Source organism: Rana temporaria, chromosome 2 (assembly GCF_905171775.1).
Source record: "Rana temporaria chromosome 2, aRanTem1.1, whole genome shotgun sequence".
In the NCBI taxonomy this organism is placed as follows: Eukaryota; Metazoa; Chordata; class Amphibia; order Anura; family Ranidae; genus Rana; species Rana temporaria.
In genome coordinates this window covers 31,335,509-31,347,916 of record NC_053490.1, presented here as the reverse complement: position 1 = coordinate 31,347,916, position 12,408 = coordinate 31,335,509, and the positions used below count along the sequence as shown (strand labels likewise).

General features: G+C 43.8%; 1 protein-coding gene across 1 annotated transcript in view; it reads right to left on the bottom strand.

Annotated features, from left to right (window-relative positions):
- The window catches only part of WNT11 (Wnt family member 11), a 160,648-nt gene extending 148,704 nt beyond the window's left edge, over positions 1-11,944 (bottom strand). Inside the window, exon 1 of the mRNA XM_040340021.1 lies at positions 11,923-11,944. The gene's annotated coding sequence lies outside the window, so the exon portion shown is untranslated. The remainder of the gene's footprint in view (positions 1-11,922) is intronic.
- Between the last annotated feature and the right edge of the window lie 464 nt (positions 11,945-12,408).

Here is a 12,408-nt window from a genome sequence, read left to right as displayed (position 1 = left end):
CGCCGCCCTAAAGTTAATCCATTGTACTTGAATCTACCTAACATGGTACATACAGCACTGAGGCTGTAGGCAAAGGAGTGCCTAGGCACCCTCACATACAAGAAGTCCTATTTTCCAGCAAGAATTCCAGACAAAAGGTACATATTTTTAGATGTTCCCTTTAATGTTGCAAATCTTTCCTTTGAGTTCAGGTCCATTTCAAAGCGTTTTCCACCTTTGTATTTTTCAATGACGTTATGATGAAGCTCCAAAAAATTGGCAACTCTTTAGCAAACAGGATTTCCTGAAGTGCAAAACCTTCAGGCACAGCGAAGATGCGACCCTCTTTTTACGAAATGCTCGTTATAATTAATACTGTATACAGCATTGGTATCTACAAAGTAAAATCATATGAGGGAGGTATAATAACATCATGACAAACACATGGACATGAAACGGTAAGAACGCAGACTGGGTAAGAGAAGAAAAAGTTATAATTTAAAGAAGATGCGTTAGAGGAGGTAGCCGCAAATTCTTCAAAGGCAAACCAACAATGGTTTCTTAATACCCCTATTTTATATCTTGGGGTAAACTCAGAAAGCTTTAACTGCAGCTCAAGACATAAAATAGGGTTCTTAAGAAACAATTGTTTGTTAGTTGTAACACATGACATTTCATAGGCCTGGAAGCAATATTTTGATATTACCCAGCCCCATCCCATATGTATTTGCAAAATGGAACAGATTTGGGTACGAGACACTGAACGATCAAGGAATCACCAATGAGGCCTTGTACACACGACCGAGGAACTCGTCGTAAATGAAACATCGTTTTCCTCGACCAGTTCCTTGTTAGGCTTGTCGAGAAACTTGACAAGCTTTCTTTGCGTACACACTGTCAAGACCAAATCTCCTCGTTCTCAAACGCGGTGACGTACAACACATACGATGGCAGGGGAAGTTCGATTCCACTGGCGCCACCCTTGGGGCTGCTTTTGCTAATCTCATGTTACTGCGTGTTAAGTAAAAGTTTGGTAAGAGACGATTTGCACTTTTCAGTCTGTTACAGTGTGACAAATGTGCTATCTCCATTACAAACGCTACTTTTACCGAAGGTGCGCTCCCGTCTCATACTTTATTCTGAGCATGTGCGGGTTTCTTAGCATACACACGAACGTGTTTCTCGTCAAAAACCAGCCCAACGAGAAACACGACGAGGAAATTGAGACTCCCGTCGAGGAAAAAGTTTGTTTGTCAATATTACTTGAAAATTAAAATAAATATTTTGCAAAAAAAAAAGGGTAAGACGTTTTAAACCTCACCTTGGAGAGAGTCCTCAAACACTCTCTATCTGAAATTGTCCCATTACAGAAGATACAACCGGAGATTATGTAGCATACGAACAACCAATCAGCTCACCTGCTATGGCAGTAGTTGGAATGTTAGCAGTGAGTGGTACTTGCGGGCTGCACGCGTGCGATACGGACAAACTATCCCCTCCATGCTCCCTACCGGTCCTTGCTGGATTCTCACTCCCTGGATATTAAGATAATACTGCACCCTCCAAAGGACTATCTCCCGTTCTGTGCTGGGGTTATTATTCTCTACCCCTTTTCTCCCCCCCCCCCTGCTGTCTAGCTTACACCTATCCTATCTTTGGAGTTACACCAGATCCTGGGACACATTTTAGGGACATTGAATGGGGTAACCGTTTGCTTACCCCCTACTACCGCCTTTCAACCAACCGTGCAATAGCCAAAGTTTTTTACCTCCATATACAACAGTGTTTTAAAGTACCTAACACACGCCCAAAAGCCTGTTTAGGTAACAGCGCTGTATATACCATACTTTACTATTAACGGTCTGATCCACATACTTTTGCAGAGACCTGTTTTAACCTACCTCTATGCTCCTGATGAAGCGTCCTGTACGCGAAACATGTCGAGAGTAAAAGCAAGACCTACCATTCCGCATATCAAACTCAGTTTCAAGGATTTAAAGTTTACATATACTCCCTTGTGCTATATGTTCTCATGTCATGAGTATATCTGCATAAGTAAAAGCTTTTTTGTAGTATTCTTTATAATATGCACTGAGATAATATGCTGATAATGTACTGTTTTCACAAAGTTATGTATATCTTTCTTCATATATCTCTTTTATGAAGAAATATTTATAGATTTTTTATATTAATTACTTGTACCGCCAAAAGTCCATTCTATTAGCCCAGATTAATTTCCATCACCTTGGAGAGAGTCCTCAAACACTCTCTATATGAAATTGTCCCATTACAGAAGATACAACCAGAGATTATGTAGCATTCGAACAACAGCTCACCTGCCATGGCAGTAGTTGGAATGTTAGCAGTGAGTGCATAGGCGTGCGCACAGGGTGTGCCAGGTGTGCCTAGGCACACCCTAATCACCCTGTGTGGTGCAGATTGCACCGAACTATACTGTGTCAAACGTGCACAAACGCACAGAAAAATACAGCATTACAGTGCCTGCCGCCGAGAATGTGTTTTTAGCACGACGGCATCGCGCTGATTCTCGGCGACAGGGTGCCGACATCTCGCACTCACTGGAATAGTAAAAGCACATCCCAGCAAGCGGGGGGGTCTTCTCTGCACTCCGGGGGGTCTTCTCCACTCTCCGGGGGGTCTTCTTCTATGTTCGCCGCTCTCCGCTGTTGACACGGCGCACCCCGGTTCTTCCTCCTGCTGTCCGGTGCCTTCTCCTTCAGCGCTGAACGTCTTCTTCCGTGCTGTGACGTCTTCTTCTTCTTTCGTGCTGTGACGTTTTCTTCTTCTCTTCTCCCGATGTTGACACGCCGGCTCTTCTCGCTGCAATGACAGGTGCGCGGCTTGCATCGGACTTATATAGGCTTCACAGTCCCATCATGCTCTGGTACCTTGCCGCGATGGAGACGGCTTTGTCTCCATCGCGGCAAGCCAGCTCGGCGCTGGCTCCCGCGATGGGGCTCGTAGGTGCTCAATCTCGCCGAGAAAGGGAGCGAGATTGACACAATATCGCAGTCACCCACTGTAAATAGCACATAACACACAGAAATATACTGCGTTAAACATGCAGTAATATACTGAAATATACTACGTTAAACATGCACTAATGCACAGAAACATACTGCGTTAAACGTGCAGTAACGCACAGAAATAGACCCCTGATATTTAACCAAAGCTCCCTAATGGGGCTCCTAAAATAAAAAAATAAAAACTACTGACACTGCCCTACTGACACTGTCCACAGCTCTGCTGACACCATCAGTATACTGTATATACACCTGCAAATATGTTTGATCTTTGGGGTGCACACCCTAATGCAATAGGCTGCGCACACCTATGAGTGAGTGGTACTTGGGCACACTTCCCCTAAATTGAACACTACAGTAGTAGAAGGTGCCAGCACTCATTAGACATACACTAGGCATATATTACATTTTTTATATTAGTTAGATAAAATAGCATCCTAACCCATGTTATGCTTATGCATTCCAGGAAATCCTAGTCAAACCTCATGAAATATGTTAATTATTTGCCTGCCAATTCCTTTATAGAACTCATATAGAACAATTCCTCACTATTAATGTCTTTGTACTGTAACTCTGGAAAATATTGCAGCATTTTCTTGTTATCTGTTTATGTGTGGTATAAGGATAAGAAAAATAATTTCACTGAAACTGATTTTCCAGCCAATTTACTGGTTTCACCTAAGCAAAAAATTTGGGCAAAAATTACCTTAAAAAAAGTTGCTTGGGAAAAATCCATAAAAGTCATGTGATCACCATGTCAGTGCTGCCATGGTTATAAATGGCTACACAAAGTGCACAAAGCAAGGTCCATAAAGACATGGATGAGCGAGTTTGGGGTGGAGGAACTTGACTGGCCTGCAGGGTCCTGACCTCAACCCGATAGAACACCTTTGGAAAGAGCGGAGACTGCGAGTCAGGCCTTCCCGTCCAATACCAGTGCCTGACCTCACAAATGCTCTTCTGGAAGAACGGTCAAACATTGCCATAGACACACTCCTAAACCTTGTGGACAGCCTTCCCAGAAGAGTTGAAGCTGTTATAGCCGCAAAGGGTGGGGCAACTCAATATTGAACCCTACAGACTAATGACTGGGATGCTAGTAACCACTTCAGCCCCGGACCATTTGGCTGCCAAATGACCGGGCCACTTTTTGCGATTCGGCACTGCGTCGCTTTAACTGACAATTGCGCGGTCGTGCGACATTGCTCCCAAACAAAATTGACGTCCTTTTTTTCCCCACAAATAGAGCTTTCTTTTGGTGGTATTTGATCACCTCTGCGGTTTTTATTTTTTGCACTATAAACAAAAATAGAGTGACAATTTTGAAAAAAAAATGTTCTGCGCGTGGGGGCACGCAGCGCGGCGATCGGTGATGCGGGGTGTCAGTCTGACACCCTGCATCTCCGATCTCGGTAAAGAGCCTCCAGCAGAGGCTCTTTACCACGTGATCAGCCGTGTCCAATCACGGCTGATCACGATGTAAACAGGAAGAGCCGTTGATGGCTCTTCCTCACTTGCTTCTGACAGACGCGAGTACAGGAGAGCCGATCGGCGGCTCTCCTGACAGGGGGGGTTTGCGCTGATTGTTTATCAGCGAAGCCCCCCCTTGGATCGCCACACTGGACCACCAGGGAAGCCCACCAGGGAAGGGCAAAAAAAGGGGGGCAATAAAAATTATAAAATAAAAAAAAGCAGTAAAAAATAAATAAATAAAAAAAGGGCAGTAAAAATTAAAAAGATGCCAATCAGTGCCCATAAATGGGCACTGACTGGCTACATGGATCTATCAGTGCCACCCCTCAGTGTCCATCAGTGCCGCCCCACAGTGTCCATCAGTGCCACCCCTCAGTGCCCATCCATGCCCAGTGCCCACCTATCAGTGCCCATCTGTGCCACCCATAAGTGCCGCCCATGAGTGCCCATCTATGCCGCCTATGAGTGCCCAGTGCTGCCTATGAGTGCCCATCAGTGCCGCCTATGAGTGTCCATCAGTGCCGCCCATGAGTGCCCATCAGTGCCGCCTATGAGTGACCATTAGTGCCGCATACCAGCGCTGCCTATCAGTGCCCATCAGTGCCACCTCATCGGTGCCCATCAGTACTACCTCAATTTTCAGTCTTTTTTTAGTTGTTGCGCAAAAAATAAAAATCGCAGAGGTGATCAAATACCACCAAAAGAAAGCTCTATTTGTGGGGGAAAAAAGGACGGCAATTTTGTTTGAGTACAGTGTAGCATGATCGCGCAATTGTCATTCAAAATGCGACAGTGCTGAAAGCTGAAAATTGGCTTGGGCGGGAAGGTGCGTAAGTGCCTGGTATGGAAGTGGTTAAAGATCATGTGCGTGTACAGGAAGGCGTCCCAATACTTTTGGTAATATAGTGTATCTTTAACAATGTGATATTTCTAAAATAGAAAATGTATATACAAATATTAAAGCCAAAATTCAACAGGAAGTTTTCGGGATTTTAAAGGACCTCATCTTAATGTTTCCTTATCTCTAGTTATTTTTAAACCCAGCAACTTCCCATTGCTCAGGTTGACTTAAAAGTCATTTGTTCAAGGTCGACTCAGAGTTGAATTTTTGTACTAGTCAATTAAAGAGGAATCATCCAATTGTAGGAGCGGTTACCCAGTGAATGACAACGACAATGGTACTGTACAGATAAGGCTGTTATGAGATAAGGCGAGAACAATTATAAGCTGTGCAAATTTATGTAAAGTGTTAGCACAGACACAAGAGCTCAGAATTTTATGCTACTGTGATAAACGTGCCTGCCGTGCAACGAGTGATAAGTTATAATCAATATGAAACACAATAGGGTTGGAAATTTATCAATTTATGAAGGTGTAGTAGTTATCTTAAATATTTTTTTTAACTAAAAGTCATATTACAACCCAGCCTTTCTCAACCTTTTTACCCCAGAGTAACACTTGAAATAATTTTCAGGTCTCAGGCCCCGTACACACGACCGGATCTGTCCGCTGAAACTGGTCCGATGGACCAGTTTAGCAGACATGTCCGGTCGTGTGTAGGCCCGACCGGACAATTGTCCGGCGGATCGGACAGTTTCCAGCGGACAAATGTTTCTTAGCATGCTAAGAAACCTGTCCGCTGGAACCATGTCCGTCGGACATGTTCGGTCGTCTGTACAGACTCACCGGACATGTCCGACCGACCGCCATCCCTCGCATTCGTCGTACTGATTCGACGCATGCGTGGAAGCTTTGAACTTCCAGGGCCGCCCACGTCGCCACGTCATCGTCGCGACCACGTCCCCGCGTATTATTTACGCGCAGATTTCTGTCTGATGGTGTGTACAACCATCAGACAGAAATCTCCGGGCGGACTGTCCGTCCGTGTGTACGAGGCCTTAGGGAACCCTTAGGCCTCGTACACACGACTGAGGAACTCGTCGTAAATGAAACATCGTTTTTCTCGACCAGTTCCTTGTCAGGCTTGTGGAGAAACTTGACAAGCTTTCTTTGCGTACACACTGTCAAGACAAAATCTCCTCGTTCTCAAACGCGGTGACGTACAACACATACAACGTCAGGGAAAGTTCGATTCCACTGGCACAACCCTTGAGGCTGCTTTTGCTAATCTCATGTTACTGCGTGTTAAGTAAAAGTTTGGTAAGAGACGATTTGACCTTTTCAGACTGTTACAGCGTGACAAACTCCATTACAAACGCTACTTTTACCGAAGGTGCGCTCCCGTCTCATACTTTATTCTGAGCATGCGCGGGTTTCTAAGCATACACACGAACGTGTGGTCGAAAACCAGCCCGACGAGGAACACGACAAGGAAATTGATGAAAAACATACACACGACCGTTTTCCTCGGCAAAAAAGCTCTGCCACCAAGTTTCTTGATGGATTCTGTCGAGGAAAATGGTTGTGTGTACGAGGCCTTAGTAAGATTAGTCCATCGGGTATTATTGGGAAAATGCCCCTTATATTGGTGGTGGTAAGTGGGAAAAATGGTCAGACTGATACCCTTGCAATTATGCTCTGCCAAGTGGTGTTGGTCCTGGAACTATGTGGGCACCATCAGATAGGGAAGAAAGTAGCTACAGCTCAAGGAACCCGTAGCCACCCCTAGAGGAACCATGGCTAAAGCGGAGTTCCAAACAATTTTATAACTTTTTAAATTTTAAGCATTCTTGCAGCATAATGTTTTTCCAGTGACGCCAGTGATTATCTTGGTTGCCTTCACAACAGGGCGGGCACTTCTGACGACACCGCCCATTGTGATGGCAACGTCAGAAGTGTACGGCGCTGCAAGCCGTACCTACTGCGCATGCGCGAGAAGGGATGGTGCATGATGGTTGCTCAGCTGCACTGAAACCCGGAAGATAGTGCTTGTGGGCTTCACATGCCGGGGATGGTGAAGAAGTGGGAAAACGTCAGCAAGTGCCAAGTCAGGGACCCAGCGGAGCATCAGTGAGTGCCAAGCCAGGGTCCTAGAGTGTCAGCAGGGGTGACGCTTGAAGAGTATCTGTGAGTGCCAAGCCAGGGACCCAGCAGGAAAGCAGGGGTGACGCTTGAGGAAGATACTGAGTGCTAACAGTGGAAGAGCTCAGGGGATCAATGGATCCGAAGTCTAGTGGGAGATCGGGAGCTCATTGAGTGAAGACCCACAGTAAGTGACTGTGGAGTAAGGAGAACTGTTTGTGTTGCAAATAGTTGAATACAACTACCATTAGTAACAGCTACAAAATTGTTGCTATAGGAGACAGCGGCCGTACCGATACAGAAGTGGTGTCCAGCTGGAGGCCTTCACCTGTATAGTTGTCTACTTATAGAAGACTCAGAGTCTGCTAATTATCTTCGCATCTACCTAAGGGTGTCCTGGCCCTAACCCTCTCTCCCACAGTTCTGTTTAAGAGACAATAAATCTCTTTGCATTCAAAAAGTGTCTGGCGCCCACCTGTTAATTTTGCTATACACCCACCATGCCTTGTAACCCACTCTACACTGAAGGATGTCAGCGGTCCCTAACTCTTAGATATGTGCACACTGAAATATTTTGTTTCGGAATTTTGTTTTCGTATGAAAAATACATTTATTTTGTTACTCCCGAAATTTGTTTTTATTTATTTTGTTTCGTTAAAAAATGCATTAGTCTGAAAATCCGAATTAAGGTCGAATCTGAATCACTGAAGGCTTATGGTGTCTGTCGAATGTTCTAAGAAGATTCGACGGAGCAGCTAAACTGTACGACAAATCGTACATTTCCGGTCGAATGTTCCGCCTACAAGCTATAGTAGAATTCTAATGTTGTATGACACTAGAAATAATTATATTTATAAATTATTATTACTAGTCAACCAACATTCAAATTCTATAGCCTATGGGCTGAGCATTTGACCGGAAATGTACGATCGGGATGTCGTACAGTTTAGCTGCTTGACGAATCTTCTTAGAACTTTCTACAGACACCATAAGCCTTCAATGCTAGATTTGACGTTTGTATGTTTTTCGCTGCTTCGTCGAATCTTCGTCATTCATGTCGAATGGTCTACCCCAACACTGTCTCTATAATGTCAAATCTTTCCTCTCTATGTCGAACAGTGGCGGCTGGTGAAGTTTTAGGATGGGGGGGGGGCGCAAGACCCCGCCCCTCCACGATTGGCCCCTCCCACTTCTTGTACATCCATCCACCTCAGAGCCTTATATTATAACCTGCTGGGACTTTTAGTTCCCCATCTTCTCCTGGGCTCGGGTAGATGCACACCCATCCACCTCAGAGCCTTATTGAATGTATAACCTGCTGGGACTTGTAGTTCTCCCATCTCCATCTTCTCCATGAGCCCCAGGAGAAGATGGAGAACTACAAGTCCCAGCAGTCTAACTACAATAACAGGCTCCGAGGTGGATGGGTGGGGAATGGGATCAGGCAGTGCACCGCTGATGACTTGGGGGGGGGGGGGGGAGTGATCTGAATTCCAATCCATATTGTAATATCATTCAATGAAACGAAGCATCCATCGGCAGATCGGCTTACCTTTGCACTGCAGCTCCGCTTGGGCAGTGTACTGAGCTGCCTGCCCCGTGACATCACTTCTGGTTTTCGTCTGTAAGAGGAATCCCGGCCGAAAGTAACACTAGTAATACTATTAGTGCTCCCGGCGCCCATAGGGCAATGCGCCCATAAGGCGGGTTAAAAGCCCTCAAATGAAGCGGCATGTTTGCAATCTAAATATTGCATTGACGTGGCGCTTCATAGGGCAATGGTGGCCGGCGCTCAATCTTATGTTATTTTATTAAAGGAATTTATTTTATTTTTTCTTAAAGTTTTAAAGGGGCCATTGAAAAAAAAACGTATTTTTTTATTATTTATTTATTTATTTTTGTGCCTACAGGAGGGGGGGCGGCGCCCGGTCGCCCCCTATGGGCGGGCCGCCACTGATGTTGAATAATCTCGGACTAATAGAGTTAGGGTTAGGCACATTTCGACCGCAGATTCGATAGACACAGATTGCTATTGTCAGCGTCATTTCGAATCTCCTATCTATATCGAACTGTTGTAGCAACGAAAACGAAAATAACGCATTTTTTTATGTCGGATCTTTCGGATTTCGGATTCTGCGCGTTCTTTTTCGTTTATTAAAACGAAAATACCCAAAATTCGGATGAAAATGCATTCGAACGAAAACGAATGCACATGTCTACTAACTCTGGAGGTCAGGACTTTGCTACACTTCCATCATCCAATCATGAGCTAACCAACCCGATGTTTTTTTTTTATTTACTTTGCACGTGATTGAGGATTCTTAGCAAAGTGAAATTTCACCACATTCGCTAAGCACTGGCGAAAATGTCCTTGCAAAATGAGAAGCCGATTTGCCATTAGTAAAGCAATGCCATAGATACAAATTGTGGGCCGGATTTAGATAGCCTTTACGCCGGCGTATCTATTGATACGCCGCGTAAGTGCTACGAAGCGCCGCCGTATCTTCTTTCTGTATTCAGAAAGCTAGATACGCCAGAATTTCCCTAAGATCCGACCGGCGTAAGTGTCTGAGGCCCCGTACACACGACCAGTTTCCTCGGCAGAATTCAGCTTCCGACCGAGTTTCTGGCTGAATTCTGCCGAGGAAACTGGTCGTGTGTACACTTTCGGCCGAGGAAGCCGACGAGGAGCTCGGCGAGGAAATAGAGAACATGTTCTCTATTTCCTCGTTGTTCTATGGGAGCTCTCGTCCCGCCGAGCTCCTCGGCGGCTTCAGGGCTGAACTGGCCGAGGAACTCGATGCGTTTGGCACGTCGAGTTCCTCGGCCGTGTGTATGAGGCTTAACACCATCGTATCTTAGGCTGCATATTTACGCTGTCCGCTAGGTGGCACTTCTGTATATTTCCGCGAGGAATATGCAAATTAGGTAGTTACGCCGATTCAGAAACCTACGTCCGCCTGGCGCATTTTGTTACGTCGTTTACGTTAGGCTTTTTCCGGCGTATAGTTACCCCTGCTATATGAGGGGTATCCTATGTTAAGTATGGCCGTAGTTCCCGGGTCGAATTTTGAAAATTTTACATGGTTTGCATAAGTCATTCGCGAATAGCGCTGTACGTAAGTTACGTTCACGTCTAAAGCATTGACGATTTGCGGCGTAATTTCGAGAATGCGCACTGGGATTTTTTCACGAACGGCGCATGCACCGTTCGTAAAATACGTCAAATACGTGGGGTCACAGTGAATTTAAATAAAACACGCCCACATCACCCACATTTGAATTAGGCGGGCTTACGCCGGACCACAGACTTTACGCAGCCGTAACTAAGGGTGCAAGTTCTTTCTGAATACGGAACTTGCGCCCTAATTTACGGCGGGGTAACGTATCTGAGATATGTTACGCCCCGCGGAAAGATACACCATTGTATCTGAATCCGGCCCACTCTGTGCATAGGAGTTGATTTACCAAAGGCAAATAGGCTGTTCACTTTGCAAGGGAATTTTCCCCAGAGCTTAGTGAATACGGGTAAATTTTATCTAGTGAAAAATACCCAAAAACGTGTAAGGAATTTTTTTTTTTTTTAAAAAGTATTTTTTGCTTGCACATGATTTCACTTTGCAAAGAACCCTGAATCACGTGCAAAGTAAATAAATAAAAAATGGTTGGCTAGCTCATGATTGAAGTCAGCAGAGCTTCACCTTATTCACTAAGCTTTGGGGAAAATTCCATTAGAAAATGCAACAGTAGTTTTATTAATGTTACATAAGATTGTATATTTACTAGTGTCTATTTTTTTACTCCTGGACATTTTCTTATGTGTACTCTTTTTTTGTATGCCATTTTGCTTTTTGTACCACCATTTTGTACCAAATAAAAAAGTTTGTAAACAAAAAAAAGAAAATGCAACAGTCTATTTGGTCTTAGTAAATCAAACCCAACATGTTTTTAAATATCGGTTAGGATCACATTATTATTTTTGCATTGAGGTGCACTGACAGCTCATTTACTGTAAGACGAAAAGGCTTTCTAACTCAATCCGCCACAAAAACACGCGTGTTAAAGCATACGCGGCATGGTATAAACAAGCCCTGGAAGAGTCATTAATCAAATAACAATAGCTACTTTTAAAACAATAATTAACTCAATACTTTTTAAATCTTGTTTAAAAAGAGGAAATGATAAAAATGATTATTTTATTTATAAATAAGTGTAATCATCGTTAGACTTTGGGTAGACTAATTACTGAGCAGTATATTCATGCCCAGTAGCCTTCTTTTGGTTTGAACTGCCAATCACCTTTCATGACAGTCAAAGTTCAGGTTTAAATGCCCCCATGAGTGTTTTATCTGATAAAAGCTGACAAGAGGGCAGGAAGCTGACAAGGTTAAAGATAAAAACAGATATAAATAATTATCCTCAATTAAAAAGTCATTGTGCTTACCATACTGCCATCTGAGCTCTGTCAAGGCTGTGGGTACGGGATACGTGAGCTTGTGTGCAGTCATTCCCCGACCTTTGTATTTCACATTGTCATGGGATAATTACAGGTTAATGATTTATCATTTGCATCTGAATTGTAGGAAAGGAAGATAAGAGGAGGAAACAGGACAGAAGCTTCTGCAACACCTTTCTGTAGTACAGGCTGTTCAAACAAGACATGGGAAAATACTGGGTTAAAAAAAATAAAATAAAATAAAAATAAAAAATAAATACAAAATAATAATAACAATAAAAAACAAACACTATACACATATCAGACTGCTAGATAAAGCTTATCTATTATTCATATCATACATCGACCTAATTGGCTTGCATAGAAAATAGACATCAGAAAAAGTCCAAGCGGCCCATTGAGTCTGCCTCACATGTTTTTAGTTTTATATATGATTTTTTCTTATCTTAACCACTTCACTACTGGGCACTTAAA